Raw genomic sequence first — 18690 nt, 5'->3', positions numbered from 1 at the left:
AGAGAATCAGCTTCTGAGACTAGTTCAGGAGGCAAGCTACCAGCTTTATAGCTCAGACTGCCCCACCTGCCAATGAACTGCCTTTACTTCACAGGCAGAAAAGTTGCCAAGACACAACCCACAAACTTCCCTGACCATTTTCCTACCTGTGACTTCACCTGCCATTGACCCACTGGATTGCTGTACACATCCTGCTCAGCTCCTGGGGGAGACCAGCAGGTATCTGTTTTACTCTCTTCCTAGCAACCCTGGCTCCTGGATCCAAAACATCCTTGCTGATCTGTCCATCTGCTGGAACTCTGCCAGCCTGCAAGGGGAAATGTGCCATTTCCTACATTTTCCTGTGGTGAACAAAAAACCTGGATACTTGCATGATACTGGAAATTCAGGACAAATGTTATCCAGGAGCCACGCAGCCCAGGATTAGTACTTGATGTTCCCATCTCAGGGCTGTCCTGCCCAATTAGGGACAGGTGGTCACCCTACTGTCACCTGCCAGGAAGAAAGTGCTGGTTCCCAGCTTCGGGGAAAGCAGAAGATGGATGGAACCTACAAAGTTATTGCATCTTCTTCTTTCTTTCTCCCTTTTTCCCTCCCCAGTACAGAAAAATCGGGATGGGAGAAGACTGAATGAGCAAGCAAGGGAATGCTCTTAGCGAATGAGTTTGAGGCAGCAGCCAGACAGAAAAAGAGACACTACATACATTGGTTTAATAGTAATAATAAAAAGAAATAGTCCAGAGGCAGTAAAAGATTATTATTTTCCATGTGAAGGGAGACAGTTAAATTGACAAAATCTTCATCCTTGCAAGAATTACCTGGCTGACCATCTCCACATATTCTAAATGTGATTATACTGGACAGGAGTTAGATGTTAGGCCTACATTTCTGTGTGAATCAGCATTTCAGGTAACTGAAATGAATCTCCAGGAGTCAGATCCAGAATGCTATGGCTTATAACTATTGACTCAAAATGTCTGCCTAGTTTTCCATTTCATTCATTCTGCTTCAGTAAGCTTTACTATTTGTCATCATGACTGAAATTATTACTTCTCGAAGAGAAGCTGAGAGCTTCAGATCAGTAATTCTTAGACTTAGGTACTACTTTTTAGTATGTCTCTAACTTTTTATCAACTTCAGTCAGCCCTGAACTCTATCAAGATATCTGTGTGTGGTAAATCTGTCTTCACAGATATGGTTGTCTCTCTGCAACTCTCGGCACTTCACCAATCTCCTGAAAACTTGGAGCCAATCCTTTTCCCTTTGTCTCATCCTTCCATGTGTTTTGCTAGATGCTTAGCAAGTTCAGCTTCCATTTCTGTACAAGTGGTAGGTGGTGATCACTTTACAGGATTTGGTTCTGGAAGAGGATGCAAGACCTTGGCTTAACTAGCCATAAACCTTAAAAGTATCTCGTGCAGCTCACTTCAACCTGAAGCATCTCAAAGCACTTTGCATGTAGTGCAAACATAGTCACTATGGCCACGTCCAGATGAACATGGACATTTGTTTCCCCGGGGACAAGTAGCAGCAGCACACCTTGTCTCCAGGGAATGCCCATGCCATGCATACTCTGGTGCATGGCAGGTAACCCCAGGGTGGGGTAGCGGAGCCTTACCTGGAGTCGTGAAGGCATCCGGGAGCTGCAACTACAGCTGCAATGCTACTGCAGGAGTATGGTGGCTGCTGTCCAGGCTTTGGTTTTGAGTGGTGTGCACTGCTGCCACATATCCTGGCCTACTTTCTTTTGGCATGGGCTTTTTTTGACCCTGGGATCTCCAAGGATCAACCTCCTCCCCCTACACGCACACACTGCAGTGCTATATACCGCATACCCATGCTCATGTAGACACGGTCTATGGTACATAATGCAGCAGCTATGCAAAGTTTATATAATAGCTGACACCATGGATGTTAGGTAGAGCTAGTCAGGAACTGAAATCCCAATCCTTTGGGAAATTCTAACTCTTGGAAAGAATTACCTGCTCTGACTCCAAATGCAAAGACAACATGTTAGTTTCTTGCACAATGAAAATTCTGAGAAGCTGATTCCAATTTAACAATGTCAAAACATTCATTTAGGTCTCCTTTTATGTTGAATGTACTCCTATTTAATATTACATATATATTAACACCAGTGTTTTTCTAAAAAAGTCTAAACAAAATTAATATCTTCACCGTCAAAATTAAACTGCTGTTTTCGACAGAAAGCAGTTCCACTGAAAATATTTTCATCAGCTCTCATGCCAGGAAATCTGTATTATATCTCTGACTTTGCCACTAACTTAGTGTTTTCACACAAGTCACTTAGCAGGAGAGAGTTTCCATAGCCCTTAAATGGGAATGAGTTCACTACCCTGTAAGGGTGCAGAGAAGCTAAAGTAATGTTTGTAAAATGTAAGATCTTTTAAGATAGGTGGCTATAGATGAACTAGGTATGACTAAATAGCAGCACACAACAGTTTAAGATGAGTAATGAAGAATACCATCAAAATGAAACCTTAGGAGGAATTTAAGTAGGCAGAATATAATTATTCAGACTTAGGTAATACATCCAAGGGTACTGGATGTGCTAAATACTGGCCAAAATCCTTGGAGCTCTCTCATAAAAGTATTGACCAGGACTGACCAAGCTTACCGTGTGAGAGCTAACAACATCACAGCCCAAAGGTTATACGTTTACAGGCCACTTAGGAGTCTTTAATAATTTGAAAAAAACACAAAAACTTTTCCCATAAATGTTTAGGACATAACAATCTGTGTTTTAACTTGATAGAATATTTTATGCTACTGTCTTAGGTCCCTGGCTTTGGAAGTGAGATATGTCAGTAAGTAGGCTATCAATGGCACCATGTAAAACATTTGGTACTTATTTAGTACAGACATAGACAATGTAATTTTTTAGTGAATCCGGACTAGAATTCAGTGTGCAAAACAAATTTTTATTGCCATTACTTCTACTTTATATACAGAGGAGCTTGTTAAAAAGATTAACTATTTAATTTGTTTTAACATAAAATGCAGAATTAGATTAGGTCAGACCCTTTCATCCTGTGAATATTTACATAACTCGGTTGACTATAATGGTTAAACACTTAGGGTAAATGTGTGTAGAATCTATTCTTACCTTTCAGTATACTGAATCTGTATTATCCATGTGAAAATATTACGTTTTTATCTTAAGGGTATTTAAGTTGGTACAAAATCATTAAGGCTCAAATTTTATCATGTGCCTGAATTGGCTGGAAGGGAGAAAGAAAATGAATTTCATTGCTTTCTCCGAACTGCAAGAGGAATATGGTTTCTCTTCTAAGGCATGTGCAAGAATGTGTTCTAAGCCTCCAGATGTCCTACAATTTGTATGAAATGAGGAAATCTGACAAAGTCCAGGGCCATTTGTATGGAGATTTGGTACCTCCTAATTTTCTTAGCTGTTTGGCTCTTTCATGAGCTCATGAAATAGCTGCCAGCTGTGAAACACCCATTCATAAAGAAGGCTCATATATTAGAGTGAAATCTAGTCTGGGGTGTAATAGGGAGAGATTTTAGAGAGAGGATACTTGTATCCTCAGCCCAGACCTGCCTACAGTTGGTTTACAATGTCAGTCAGCAGTGGATCTACTGGGGTACTCCTCAGAGATCATGAAAAGTGGTTAGAGTCAATGTGAAACTTGGTTTTTTTTCTCTCCCCAATTTCATTTTGCTTCTTCAAATCCAATTCAATTTTGCCCTTTCCACTCTGGGAAGTGGGGAGTTTCTAGGCCTTAAAGTAGAAACCTAGAATATGTCTACACAATGTTCCCAAGTACTGCAAGGGGCATCTACTTATGTTTACCAAACCTGGAAATGCAATGATAAAGTTTCTCTGCAGGTTGTGTCTATGGCTGCATTCCAGACTTATCCCTGGTGTGCTTGAGAGTGTCTACAAGGAACCCCATTAGAGCAACTTCACCACTGCACTTCTGAGTTTGGCTTATGCAAGCAGGAGTGGATGGGCAGAATATGATTTAATGGAGATGCTTCTGGAAGCACTGGGCATGCAGTGTAGACAAGACCAGTGCTAAGTCCTACAAAGTTTGGATTGGGATACACAATATCCAACCTTCCTCATCCTAGACTTTCAGGTCTAAGGTTCAAATTCAGGTGCTTTTCCAGTGTCTTATCCCATAATAAATTACTCTTTTCATTAGTTTATGAGCTCATATTTATGTCCCCAAATTCATATTACTGGAAAACAGCCATTGGTTAGATAACAAATGGGTTAAATGCTAATTTGCGGTGACAGCGATCACATGAGCTGGGCTGAATGCTAAACTTGACATAAAATTTCATAGGATTTTACAGCCAAAAGATGCTGTACAAATGTGGTAAAATAGTCCTGGCCCTAAAGAGCTTATAGTTAGGGGTCTATTTAATTCTCAGTTTCAAGGTTTTTGCAGAAACCACAAAAAAACTGTTGTCTGCACTCACCTGGAAATATTACATTGGCCATGATTTCCTATGAAAAACCTCTTTAAAAAGTGTTCATATAATACACTGTTTTAGAATGTCCCAATGTTAACTGCGATACAAAGGCAACACAACAATCATTGTAGCCATAGATTATGTGACTGAGAGTTACTGTCTGCTAAATAACATAGACTAAGTGAAGGCACCGGTTAGTGAAGTGAAAATGTTTTGGTGCCATCTTTTAAGAAATCAAATACAATGCTGCAGTCTGAAGATGAGTGAAAAGAAATAAAAAACTAGTTATGATAGCATTTACTTTCTGCAGAATTTCCTATTAAATTATATGATATATGCCTCTCCACAAATCAGTAGTGAGGAGCTGGACCACGAAGAAATGCCCACAAAATTGGCTCTTTATGCTGTGACCAAGCCACAAAAATTGCTTTGTCTTGCCATAAGTTGAATAGACCCCTACTTAAGCTAAATGGGAAAGGCAGAAAAACAGCAAGAAAAGGATAAAAGTGTCTCTGCTTCAGTTTCCCAACTGTAAAACAAGGAGAAGCTAATAGCTAGATTTCAGCAGGGCTGTTTTAGGTATTTAAATAATAAAAAAGACAAGTTACAGGGGCACTTGGAAAATCTGGCCTTAAGTGACTTGTCCAAAACTGTATAGGAAACCTGTGTTAGAACTGGGAAGTGTGCACAAATCTGGGTTTATAGTCCAGTATCTTAATCACAAGGGCAATTTTCCTCCCAGGATCTGGGCTTTACTGAGTTATTCACATGTATATGCCAAGAGGCTGTCTTGGACTCAGTGAGTCTGCACTGTAAGAGGATGAATTTCTTTCTGCAGCCTATTGACAGGAATCAGGGGTAATGGGCTGAAATATGGGACAGGCAAGTGATTTCATTTTCCTATAGCAATGACAGGGAACCATCTGTTAGGATCAGAGAAGAGTATATGCATAACAAAGTATTAGCGTATCTGAGTTAGTAGTGTAAAAAAGGTAAGCGACAGGGGCACCTGCCCCAGGCACCAGGTTTGGAGGGGCATTGGAATTTTCCCCTTCCCCTTCAGTCTGCGCCACTGCAGTAGTCCCATGCCAGGAATTCCTAAACAGTCCCCAGCTGCTGCTGCTACTTTAAGATCAACAGCTTAGACAGGCAGATGACACAGTGGTAGCAGCAGCCTTTCAGCCAGGGACTGTTTCAGAATTCCCTGCATGAGTACAATCCTCCACCCTTTCCAACAGGGTTTGTCCCAGGCACCAACTCTGCTTGTTATGGCACTGACACCATTGCTTTCTCTCTCCTAGATATTTATCTATCTAAGAAGAATACCATGCTGACACCCAACCACAGAACTCTAAATTCAAACTATTTATCACAACAATGGGAAATGAGAGTTCAGTTTATTTGTTTAGCCTGTTTTAATTAGAGGAATATTACTGAAAGCATACTGAATGTATTAACTTGCACTCAAGTTATGAATGTATTAACTTTGCAGCATTTAGCAAGACAGATATAAATGGGCAGTTTGCCTGCAGTCTAAAATAAGTTTATTACTTGATTTTGAGACTCAAAATATTATTTTTTAGTAACAGAACTAGCCTTTTGCTGTGCAAGCAGCCCCTGTCTTAGTACAAACATCAATTCCCTCAAAAATACACAAATGTACAGATAAGTACATAAGTGGATGGGTCAATGAAGAAGCCATTTCTCATGTGGGAGTTAGCAGAAAAATCTTCTTTATTTTTAAATCTGTAAGTGCTGTTTATAGTCTCACCTGATTCACATCAGTGAGAGATGGTATATCTAATGGAAAACAATCTAGTTTGTATGTGCTGCCACTTATAACATTACTAATCAATAGTACCAAGCCAACTTAAAAATTCATAATATTTTCAATGTACAATAGTGAGCAATCTCAAATCAGATGTCACAGGAGATAAGTATTATTAGCTTTGATTAAAAATAAAACAAGAGGAGTTGTTTTTAAGAGAAATATCAATAATTGCACTACTTTGCATCATACAGCTGTATTGTACTGACATTAATGCAACTCAGTTCTATAGTGACTGGCACTTTACATCGGAGAGAAATAATAGCATTTGAATCAATGAGAGGCTGGAGCAAGATTATAAAATTCCATCATTACCCAATTGCTGCCTAACTAGAAGTGAAGGTATCCAAGCCCAAAATCCAGATCCTCAGTATTTTGGGCTCAGATTGTTTCCTAACTGTGGAAGTGCTGAAGTCTTTACAGTGTCTGTCTGATAAAGTTGCTTGGGTACCCCTATGTCAGCTTCTGGACATTCCTCAAACTGCTTATGCCTTGGTATTGCTGAGCAGCTGACGCCTATTTCACACCTAAATTCTGGTGGGACTCAAAGTAAAAGAGCTCTTCCACCTATTTTCCCTTTAGGGCCTCACCTGGAAGATGTTTTGGAGGCACACCTAACAGATCAAGCCATGCATGATGTAGCTGGAGGAGCTGGTGGTTCTCTTAAGCTTCCCAATAGCACAGGACAGGGGCAAATCCAGGATTTAGCAAAAGAGGGTGTGGGAGCAGCCATGTGTACTGCATCCCCTTCTCCACACTCCTGCCTCCTCTAACCAGGCTGTGCAGAGGCTGGGTTTAGCTGGGAACAGCAGCAGTAGCAATGGGCAGGAGATGCCCGATGAAGAGCTGCAGTGAGGTGCCTGAGGGGTGCACAGCTGTTTAGTGCCTACAGAGCATGTGAGGTCTGGAAACTGGCCAGGATGGGGTACGGGACCGAAGGGGACAATAGCTGGCATGAGACCGAGAGGGCCAGAGCACAAGCCCAAGGGGACGATATCAGGCTTGAGGCTGAAATGGCTGGAGCACAAGCCTGATTGGGGCAATAGCTGACATGAGGCTGAGAGGGTTGGAGCCCAAGGCTGAGAGTGGCAGAAACCAGGCCAGTGGCCCATAGCTGTGCGAGGGTTGAAACCAGGGCCAGAGAACCCAGGGCAGAGATGGGGCCAGAGGAGGGCAGAGATGGGGCCAGGGGGCCCAGCACAGGGTAGGGTGGGAGCTGAAGCTCAGAAGCCAAGACCAGCACAGTGGACCTTGGTTAGATGGCCCAGAGAAAGAAAAGGGATGGAAGCTCAGAAGGCTGAGACCCCCAACAAAGGAGATCGATTGGATGGCAACACCTACCTGTGAGGCATAGATGTTGCTACAGGGAGGTCATAATCCACAAAATTAGCCCTTAAGGTGATTTGCATGCTAGGTCATTGCCTGAGGGCTCACTCTGGGCAGCCTCCCTTTGCCAAATTAAATAATTCCATCAAGGCATGGAAGGTGGGAGGAAGGGGAGGATGTTACTTTGAATTCCAATTTAGCATATCAAGGGCAAGATCCTATAAAGGGGGATAAGGCAAAATGCTGCATTTATTGATTACATGAGTTAGACATAGAGGTCAGAGCGAAGCAAGAACAGTGTGCTTACATGGTGGTGCCACAGCTACGTAAGTCTATTGACTGCTTGCGTGCTTTTAGCAAAATAAAAACATAAGAAGTGCCAAACTGGGCCATAAAAATGGTCCATCTAGACCAATATCCTGTCTCCAATAGTAGTAGGAGTGGATAACTCAGAGGAAGAGCATTACCGAGTATATCTGGAGTTCCCTATTCATTACCTTCCCTGCCATTCACTACCATTGGTTTAGAGCTGCCAGAAGTAAATGCTTCATATAGGTAGACATTTTCATTCAAGAAAATATTTTGCTGCTTGTAAACAATATATTTAAAAACCAGATCTAATAATTTTCTAGAAAAAATATGTATTTAGCTCTAAATCGGCTCAGAAGCTGCCAGGACATAGAGGTTCTGTGGCTCTCCTTTGCTTTGTAGTGTTGCTACTGACTCTCATGCCAAGCACCCTTTGAAACAAACAATTGACTTCACTTTGTGGAGAGTGGAGTTGCTACACCCTTTGCTGTAACTCACACAAGTGTTAATCAGCTTAGTGGAGTAGTCACACCTTAAAGTGAAAAACCATCTTGGACTGTTCTCTACCCACACAGCTGTGACTTGCCATTAGAGGCTTGGGGAGCAGGAGCAGAACTAGGAGCTATGCATAGCCCCAGGAGGAGGCAGCACCCTTTGCTGCCTTGCATGTTTTTTCTGTGATTAAAAACACTTTGAGCCCCCTAAATCTGAGCCTGTTTCAACCTGGGGGTGTAAAAGGTGGTTGAAGCATCCCTGGCAACCCAAGATGATACCAGGCCCTGATGCATGCAGGGGCTGGGGCACCCATGGCTGAGGGAGGGGATTGCTGGCCATGGTGGGGGGTCACATAGGAGGCACCACAGTCACCGGGTGATTCCAGGGGTGCAGTGTTAACTCTGCCTCGTGGGAGCAGTGAGCCAGTCTGGGCAGCAGCAGGAGATCCACTGCTCCTGCCAGACAGAGCAACACTGCAGCCCTGCACCATCCTGGGATACTGGAAGACTTCAGCTTGGGTGGAATAGCTGTGGAGAGTGGCCACACCTTAATGGAACAGGAGCAAGGTTATGCGGATTAGAGATAATCCTGTCCTGAAGCAGTATACCTTTGAGCCAAATAATGAGTGCTTTAAGCCACATAAAGGTGTTAACATGCAGTCAATTCAGGGGTTAAGAACTCCAGAAGCTACCTGAAATTACCATGTACCAAGGCCCTTTGTCAAGTTCAAAAGTTCACATTTTAAGAAACAACTGATGTTATAGGATGCAAGTTAATGCTGTGTTTGACATTCTAAGCTGTCTTGTCTCAATTACAAGTTTAGGGCTTCACTGCAAGTGGCAAAAACCTCACTGAGGTGTCAAAAATGCTTTAGAACTGCAAGGAGTAGATTATCACAGGAATTTTCTTGTATATATATTTTTTCCTAGTTAATGGAGCACTTCTGCCTGAATTCAGGCAGCACCCATATTAGAAACTATTTAAAGATATAGGTAGTTCAAAGCACTGTAAAAGAACTGGCAAACATTCTCCAATTAAAATATAACAAGAGAAGGCTGAGGGGGGACCTGGTGACTGTCTATAAACTCACTAGGGGGGACCAGAAGGGTTTAGGGGAGACACCGTTTCCCCTAGCGCCCCCTGGTATGACAAGGAACAATGGACACAAGTTATTAGAGAGTAGATTTAGATTAGACATCCGCAAGAACTACTTCACAGTTAGGGCAGCTAGGAGCTGGAACCAACTTCCTAGGGAAGTGGTGCTGGCTTCTACCCTGGGGATCTTTAAGAAGAGGCTTGATGCCTACCTGGCTGGACTCATTTGAGTCCAGTCTTTTCTCCTGCCCAGGCAGGGGGTCGGACTTGAAGATCTACAAGGCCCCTTCCGACCCTACTTCTATGATTCTATGATAACCGTTCCCTCTTAGGAGACTATTTTTAATTTTTTTTTTAACGTGCTGTAGATTCTATTCTAGTCTACTGTGTTTTATCCTTATTTACATGGCTGCAAACCTCTTCAGCTAGAGTAATTCTGGGAGTGGACTAAAAAGTTTGGGAAATTAGTAACGAGCCTTTCACACCTGTATTTCTACTTTCAGTCCAGTTTCAGCCTGATGGTTGTTGGGTGAAAAGAGAGTGCTAATAACCATGATTCTGGTTGTGTAGATAGGAGTCCACATTCAACCATATTAGTTGGGAGGACGAGGAGCAACTGAACCTAAAAAGGAAACCTGCTCATCTTCACATTGCTGAACTTTCAACCTGAATGATGTACAGCAATTTGTGTTCTCTGAACTGCACTAGTTCCATGAATATATTGAGAAATTTATTATTGATGGCTTGTCAAACAGCTGCTTTTAGAGCAATCCTATTACTTTGGGACTAGTAGGTCATGGGTGTGGTTGAGAACATTTTGATGAGTCCCAGGTTTGGTTTTGCATGAGATCATATGCAAGTAAATAAATTAATTTTTAAAAATTGCTAATTTATTTTCTAAATCATTACTGGTGAAGACATTTCCCCTTAACTACACATTCTGATGCTGGGAAACGTATAATTTACTTTTATTTTAAAAAATCAACAGTTTTTGGTACTGGATGTACCAGAGAACTGGCCCTAGGACATAAAGTTTGTCACTTCTGAGTCACAAGCTTGGTTGTAGGCCAGAATGACAGTAAACTAAAATGTCAATAATATGGTAATGTTAATAAGCTGTATCTATATAGTGCTTTGCCTTTGCAAATTCCTATCTGAAATAAATTGGTTACCTTGGTTAAGTTACTAGTGAATCTGTACAGCAACAGTTTGAAATCACAAGTAAAAGACAGATTAAAATGTTATTTCTTAACCTAAATTCCTTGCAACTTGTGCCCGTGGTGAAAGCATGTCTAAGTATTAACTGAACTCCCACCCCCTTAGTCCATGAGCTCACACAGACATTAATGAATTTGCCATTAACTCTCTTGTGAGGTAGAGTATCATTCTATACTGCTATATTCTCAGAAACAGGCATAGAGAGATCAAATGACTTCCCCAAAGACACATAGGTACTTGGTGAGGTGCACCAATACTATGGGCAATAGTGTCTTAAAATTACATTCAATATTTTCAAGACTATCATGCACTTGAAGAACAGATAAAGTGAAGGGGCTAGTGAGTAAATGGGGATTGAGAAAAATGAGAGGAATTCTAGATCTAAAATAATCTAATAACAGTGAAGAGTCCATTTTAAGTGCATCACTTACGGCAAACCCAAAAGCAATTTATTGGGGCATGCCTACACTGCTTATTAGCTATGTCAGAGGTGACAGGATGCTAAAAAAACACCATGCTTCTTCATGGATACTACCGTCCCCTACCAGATACATGCATTACCTTCTCTATCTCTCAGCAGAGCAGGTAAGCCCATTCTCAGAACCACACTAAGATGGCTACAGTACTTATGTAGTCATGTGATGTTTTAGCTTGGAGCGATTGCCATGATATGTTAGAGAGACAGATGTGCCTGAGGCTGAGGAACATTCAGTGAAGCTAGAAAGAATCTAAACTTGCAAATGCTGGGCAGCCTTAATTTGCTCTCCATGTGTATGTGCTTAATTACATAATTGCATTCTGGGTCTTTTTCTGCAGGAGCTCATTCAGTGCAGAGGACGGATCTGTTCTCACTGTGGAACAGGGCTATAAGCTGAAAGGCTTTTGTCTGTGGGCTCCTGTTGTAAAAGCTGTGTGTGTGTGCTGACTGAAAAACTGCAAGATGTGTCAGGGTGCTTGGAGCCCCTGTCACATGAAGAGCCCAGGCTGCCCAAGAAGCAGCCTGCAGGTATGACTGGGCTAATTAGGGAGTCAGCTGATCAGAAGGGAGATGGGTTTGAGGCACATAAGCCTAGGGTCTAAAGTGGTCAAGGAGGCTACCCTGGAGTGCCACTGTGTGAGAGGGGCTCCTGATAACTGCTGAGCTGAGGTAAGCAGCACTGAGCTCAGGAACAGACCAAGACTGGGGACAGGAGCAGGTGAGCCCATTGCTGGGAGGGCCAGGCCTTGGAACAGATAGGCTTGGGGCCCTGAGAGAGCTATAGAGCTCAGAAAGAACTAGGTAATTGGGGACAACATCCAGTGTCTGTCCAGGGGGACCAGGCAGGTCCGGTGCCCAGGGGGGACTAGAGCAAGAACATCTAGGGCTTTGGGGGGACCAGGAGGATCCAGTACCCGGGGGAAGGGACTAGGGTACATTGAGGGAAGCTGCAGTGCCAAGGGCCTATTAGAGGGCACAGAGTTGTATTAGCAGATTACCTGTGAGGCTTGGGAATGGGTACTGGGGGGGATGGAGCCCGTGATACTAGTCCCTAAGGCTATGACCACAAGCACCTATGATCCTAAGAATAAGACCAGACTTGGGAAACCCTAGGACAGATTCCCTTTTAACTGAAATGTATAACATCAGAGCATGACAGGTTAGTAAAAGGGAGAGGGCCCCAAGGGGAGCCAGACTGGCATGGGTGGAACAGGACCAGGGGGCATCATGATTACCTCTGGGATGGGCATTTGCTACAGATGTACAGATGTCAACCCAAATGTAAAGCCCCAACCTCCTCACACCGAGAAGAGGGAAGGAGAGAGTGGCCACAAAATCAAGACAAAAATAGCTACTATGGGGAATTTAAGCTTCCTTTTTGCTGGTCTTCTACACAGAGGATGACTGAAGGCATGCCAGTGCTGCCTCTGTCCTTGAACCCAAGACTGCCTCCATTCAATCCTGCCCACCAACCATTAAATCTCATAAATAAGGTAGTGAAGTCACTTTAAAGCAGTGGTCTCCAACCTTTTTAAGTAGGAGATTACCTTTGGCATTTAAAAGCAATCCAAGATCTACTGTATATCGCCACCACCACCTTGCCCCCTACCTCACCCAGCAGGTAAGTCTGTGAGGAAGGAAGGGGGGGACAGATCAAGACAGAGGGAGAAAAAATTATTTTGGGGCACACCACCCCAGCAGGTAAGTCCCACCTGGCTGGGGCCCCACCAAACTTACCCCTGCTCCTGCCTCTGCAGCACTGTCCCTCACCATGTGGGCCTTGATCTAGTTCCCTCCCCTTCCCTCGCCCATGGACTGATCTGCTGGGCTGGGGCATTCACGTGAGCAGTCAGCCCCCACATCCCTTAGATCGACTCCAAGAGTCTCTGAGATCTACCGCAAGAGCCTCCAAGATCTACTGGTGGATTAAGATCCACTGGTTGGTGACCACTGCCTTAAAGCAAACTTGAGCCCATTCTAATAAACATGGTCCAGAGAGAAAGCCCAGGATCAGTCTTGGACACATGGTCAGTTCCTCTCTAGGGAAGCTTCCTTGCTTTGTTTCTTGGATTTGTCTAATACAGATCAGAAAGAAATGTGCAGGGCATGCTTCGCTACAGCAGGCCCATGCTTACCACCTAAGCAGTATAGACAAGCCCGGACAAAGTATTAGTGCACAGAAGAGTTAGAACTGCCCTGCAGTGTTATCTGAAGATGTCCCCAGGCCTTTGTGGTGAATCTTTGGCTGCCATGCATCTGGTATAACCAACTCAGTCTCCTAACCCAACCCAAGATACATGGCAGAGGGAGCCAAGGCTAAACGTGCTGTGCTCAGGTAATCTCTGCCAATAAACAGACCCTTTAGGGGAATTACAAACTGTTACAGTTTGAAGGATCTATGAACTTGCTTCAGCTTGAACCAGGGGTGTGAACAGTTTTTCCTAAATTCAAGGTGGAAGGGGAAGTGCTGGAGTGGGTACTGAAATGGTAAACCATCTGCAGTGCACCTGAGAATTGAGCCCCTACTGTTTTAAGAGAATGTGATAGTAGGGCTATATTTTCTCAAAGGATATGGGGAAAGCCTTCCTTTATTGGTTCCAGGCCCTGTTTAAAAGAGTACCTCATGAGCTGAGCTTGGTATTCATCTAACCATAATATAATATAGGCCTTTAAACTCTGGGGGAAAGGGCATGAAAGATAAGGCTGAAATTTTTGGACAAGAAAATTACTTACCGGTATTAAAACAAGGGGAAACTGAGTAGCTACAGAAAAGCTTAACAAAGCTAGGTAACTGAGCAACACAGAAAAAGATTAAATTCACTGCAGATAAGTACATGGAAAGGCACTGTTGGAAGGAGCAATTTACATTACTCAACCACACTGAGTTCTGAATTAGCGGCAACTACTCAGGCAGAGTCTCAGCATCATCTTGGACATTTTAATAAGAATGTTTGCTCAATGTGCAGTGCAGCCAAAAGAACAAATACAATATTAGGCTGTATTAAGAAGTGGAAAAAATAAGTAGTAAGATATTACAAAGTGATTGCTCCATAAGATTGATTGAATGGCTCCACCTTCACCCTGGAGTTCAGCTTCTTGAAAATATGTTCCAGAAAACACTTAGCAAAAGGTAGAGAGAAGTGCAATAAAAAAGGGTAGTAAGTAGGCAAGGAGGCCTCTATTGGAGAATTTTTTTAAAAATGAAGGAACAAATTATACAACGGTATAAGTGCAGTTATAGCGTCACACACCTCAGGAAAGAGGCACTTTTGAGGAGATCACATGTTGTCCTTCAGTCTCTCTGAATTTTCCACTGTGGAGGCAGGGAGAGATGCCTGCTTCTGGGCAATAGGAATTCTACTGGTGAAAAATTTTCTGGGGAGCTGATGACTAGATGTTCTGGGTGCTTGGTTCTGGTTCTTTTTAGGTAACCTCATCTATCCTGTTGCAATGTATAAATTACTTACTATTCCCCACACTGCATCCTTGCAACTCAATGGCAGAGGTTTTATTGTAGTAAATTCTTAGGGCTGTGCAAAGTGGCTAGTACTTGCTTTGGATTCAGATTCGACTGATTCAGGGGACAGTGTTTCAATTTGGTGATTTGAATCACTGTCCCGAACTGATTTGGCCAAATCTGATTTGGAGATTCGGTCACCGCCAAATCTCCGAATCGAACAGGCTCCATCCCCTGCCCGACCCCAGTGTCCTGGCACTTTAAAAAGATTCCCCCCCCCTGCACTCACCAGCTCCTGCCAGGTGGGGTGGGGGCGATCTCTGCTGCCCCCACTGTGTGGTGGGGCTCTGCCATGAGCCCCCAGAGGCCCCAACAGTCACTGCAGTAGCTGGTGAGTGCAGGGTGCTTTTTTTTTAAGTGCCAAGATGCTGGGGCCAGGTGGGACAGCCATTGATGGGGCTGAGAGTGGGCAGGGCTTTGGGGGTGCTCAGAGGGGCTGGGGGAGCAGGCAGGGGATGGAGCCTGGTGGAAGTTCCCCATTTGTCCCCTCCTGCAGTCTCCCTACCCTTCACACCTTATTTACCAGCATGGGGTCTGAATCCAGGAATCTGATGTACTATTTAGTATGAAAAAAAGAAATAAGAAAATAAAAGGTAGAAGATTGTACTCAAAACTGAAAAACAAAAAAAAGTTCAATTTGATCCTCCAATAATCCTTCCCCATAATAAAAAGGAAACAAGGACATTACATTTTCAAGTGCAACATATTTAAATATATACTGGGTGCATTTACATGTGCATTCAGGCACTTTCCCTAATGCGCATTAAATTTAGTACCTCCAATGTGAAGTAATAAAGAAAGGTGCATTAGGCTGCATAGTAATGACTGTGCACGGTTTTTAAGTGACACTTAATGCACAGTAGCCTATTTTACTATGCATTAGCATAATCATACAATTTTTTAAATGATACTTTAATGCACAGTAAAATAGGCTACTGCGCATTAAAGCCCACATGTAGGCATGCCCACTGACTTCTTCTTAGCTTGGCAAACAATCAGTGATCAAAGACATCATTGTGTTATTACTAGTGTAACTGCAGATGTCGATCCATTTTTTAATATTTCTAAGGTAAAAATGTCATGCCCTGAAGCATCACCTGTCATTATGTCCACTTATAATGCCCTTTAGCAGTAGACTGTGCAATTTAGTATACCTAGAGCCTTATACCTTCCTCAACAGTGTCTGGCATTGGCCACTGTCCATCTGATCCAGAACAACAATCCCTATAACCCTAAATCCACTCAGTGGGAAGCTATTTCATTCTTGAAAATTGAGAGATGGGGGCAATAGTCTTCCATAAAAGATCACAATCAAAGCCAGTCTAAAAATCAAAGAAGTCTCAGTTGTTTTCAGATTTTCATCAATATTCAGTGTTTCAAATTTTAGCAGTTCTAAATAGAATTGTAATTGGCTCTTTGACTGGAAGAAATAGGGGGAAATTTAGGAACATTTTTCACTGAAATATGAAAAAAAAATGACCAGCTCGGCTCATTATATTTTAAAATAACAGAACAATTCTTCTGTTGCAAAGAACTTAGAACAACCACAACAGGTCAGAATGTTTTTAGCACTATGTATTCCTATATGAAATTGGTGGGTTTATCTTGTGAATTATGTTTGCATACCTGATTGTGTTAACATAGTGTAGCCCCCTATGGCAGCTTTGAAAAGTTTTCAGTGCTCTCCAGGGTGCCATGGCAACCTGGTTGAGAATCACTAAGGCCATGTACAGACGGTCAAAAAGCCCAAGGCTGAATTGATTCAATCTTTGTAGATTAGTCTAAACTGCACAGATAAATAGATACGTAGTGAACAGACATTCACTTTTGATTCTGGAAATGCAGCCACATGCCTGCAGTGGCTCCAGCCAGAAGCTGTGGGGTGCTAGACCAAGCCTCCCTGCTTGGCTGAAGCAAACAGCTTGGGCCAAGGCTAGCCCACCCAGGCTTCATGGTGGCATTTGCAGGGGAGGTGCAAAGCATCCTGGGATGCTGGGAGGGCTGTGAGTTAACTTGAATCTGGAGAGGATCTGGGTCAGAAGTTCAATAAACTAAATTAACAGAAATCAGTTAATTCTGATGCTACATCCATCCAAGTTTATCTTAAACAGTTTTTGGAAATTTTGAAAGCAATTTATGTGCACGAAACTTCTGTTGTGTTATGGACTTGAATTGGCTTCTGACTGCTTGTACCTATTTATGTTTAGTTTGTGTCCCTAGCCTAAGTTATGACTTCATTATCTTACCGTTTCCCATCTTTTGCTTTTGAGAATATTTAGCTTTTAACCTTTCCTTCCTTTAATGAAGGATAAGGATTTTGAAGTTCATATTTACTTATTTCCTTTAAAGCTGCCCTTCCAGGGTGCCTCTTCCTAAAATCATATAGATTAGTAGCGTGCTCAGTGTCTCTCAATGGGTACTCCAAACCACTGGCTTGCTAAACTTTCAGCTGACCCAAAGTATGTTTAAGACCACGTGAATCTTTTAATTGATTCCCATGGGTTCTGCATATGACCACTAGAAAGCTAACAAGGGAGTGAAAGCATCACTAGATAGGATTCATGATAGAAGGAAAACCCCTTATGATTGATTGGTTCTATAAAATTTCACAACTTTTCCCAATATTTAATCCAGCTGTCTCAATATGCAAACAGTCCCTTATCACCCTATGGTGCAACCACTTCCCAAGTATAAATAATAATAAACTTAATTTTAAAAACTCACTGGCAGTAACTGGTTTCCTTCAGGTCCAGATTATGGCATTGTTTGGGAGATCTGTGATATATTTAGTTCCTCTTTCCGTGCTGGCTTTGAGGAATGTCACTGCAACAGGTAAGATTCGCTGCTTAGCACACACCTTGTGTAGCTCAAGGCTTGTAGCAATGCCTTCTGGGACTTGCAGTCTCTCTAGTGCTTAGCACAACCTGTTTGAACTGACTGTAGGGAAAGAAGAAACTACATTTCCCATAATTGCTCTCAGCCTGCCCATGATTACACCTGAAACTGGGAGAGCTTGCGTGGTAGCTGGAGTTTCGCCTTCTAGAAAGAGAGGATGCATGTCCTCAGTGTAGAAAAATTCTTGACTTTCTGTTTTTTGTGCACCATGCTGCAGAACTATATGGAAGAGTAAAAAAGGGTGGGTTTTGGTAAAACTTTAGCTTTAAAATGATAGGAGTGAAAGGCAATAGTTGCTATGTCCAAAATAGAACAAACCTGTATAACTGGTTTTTGAATCTCTCATTCCTCTGTGAGGCAGAAAGAGGCTATTCATTGTGAGCTATGGGCGGCACCAAAATCTGTAGTCAACAACTGAGGAGGAAGTTCACAGATACTAAAGGAATGAGAACAGAGTTTTTCTAACTCCATGTGCTTCTGGAACCAACAGTTATGTTATCCAGGCATAACATTTTATAGCTAGTTAGAACACATCAGCCACATACCTATACAATTGGAGCAAATCCTTATTCCCATGCAGAGCCCAATTACACAGTCTCTGCATAGGGGTTTTCATCATGAATCATGGAGGACATAATTCACCTACCTTTTTTGTAACATATGTTATGTTGGCATGTGGGATCCCTGACTGAGAGCAAAGCCTCCTGTACTAGGAGGCTGTAGTTCTTGCCTCAAATAGAAAAGAGGTGTAATAGGGCGAGAAAGACAGACACTGTCTGAGATGTTGAATATATCTCCCCCCAGAGGGAGGAGATGGCAGATGTGGGTTTGACAGGTAGAAGAAGACTGGCCTCCCTCCTGAATGAGTGCAGTCACTGTTGTATTATTGGGAAGAAGTGACAGTGGAAGCACCTCATCCTGCTTCTTGTTCTTGTGAACAGTGTTTCAGTCCTTCGTTATTTTGCTTTAATGGTAAATTCCTAAAATGGAAATAAGTTTGTTTTGTTTTGACAAGAAAAAGACTAAAAATATATATTTTGGTTATGGACAACTTTTTCCAATTTT

The 18690-nt window shown here is 42.6% G+C and overlaps 1 protein-coding gene across 4 annotated transcripts in view; it reads right to left on the bottom strand.

Annotated features, from left to right (window-relative positions):
* MACC1 (MET transcriptional regulator MACC1) overlaps nt 1-17568 on the bottom strand; it is a 56846-nt gene extending 39278 nt beyond the window's left edge. For 3 of the 4 annotated variants that reach the window (XM_090046812.1, XM_090046813.1, XM_090046814.1), the window contains exon 1: nt 17455-17568. The gene's annotated coding sequence lies outside the window, so the exon portion shown is untranslated. The remainder of the gene's footprint in view (nt 1-17454) is intronic. The other variant, XM_090046816.1, reaches the window with a different exon arrangement.
* Between the last annotated feature and the right edge of the window lie 1122 nt (nt 17569-18690).

The sequence above is a fragment of the Crocodylus siamensis genome, chromosome 5, assembly GCF_052110815.1.
Source record: "Crocodylus siamensis isolate JL-2025a chromosome 5, ASM5211081v1, whole genome shotgun sequence".
NCBI classification, from domain to species: domain Eukaryota; kingdom Metazoa; phylum Chordata; order Crocodylia; family Crocodylidae; genus Crocodylus; species Crocodylus siamensis.
The sequence above is the reverse complement of the archived record's forward strand: the minus strand, read 5'-3'. Positions and strand labels throughout refer to the sequence as shown.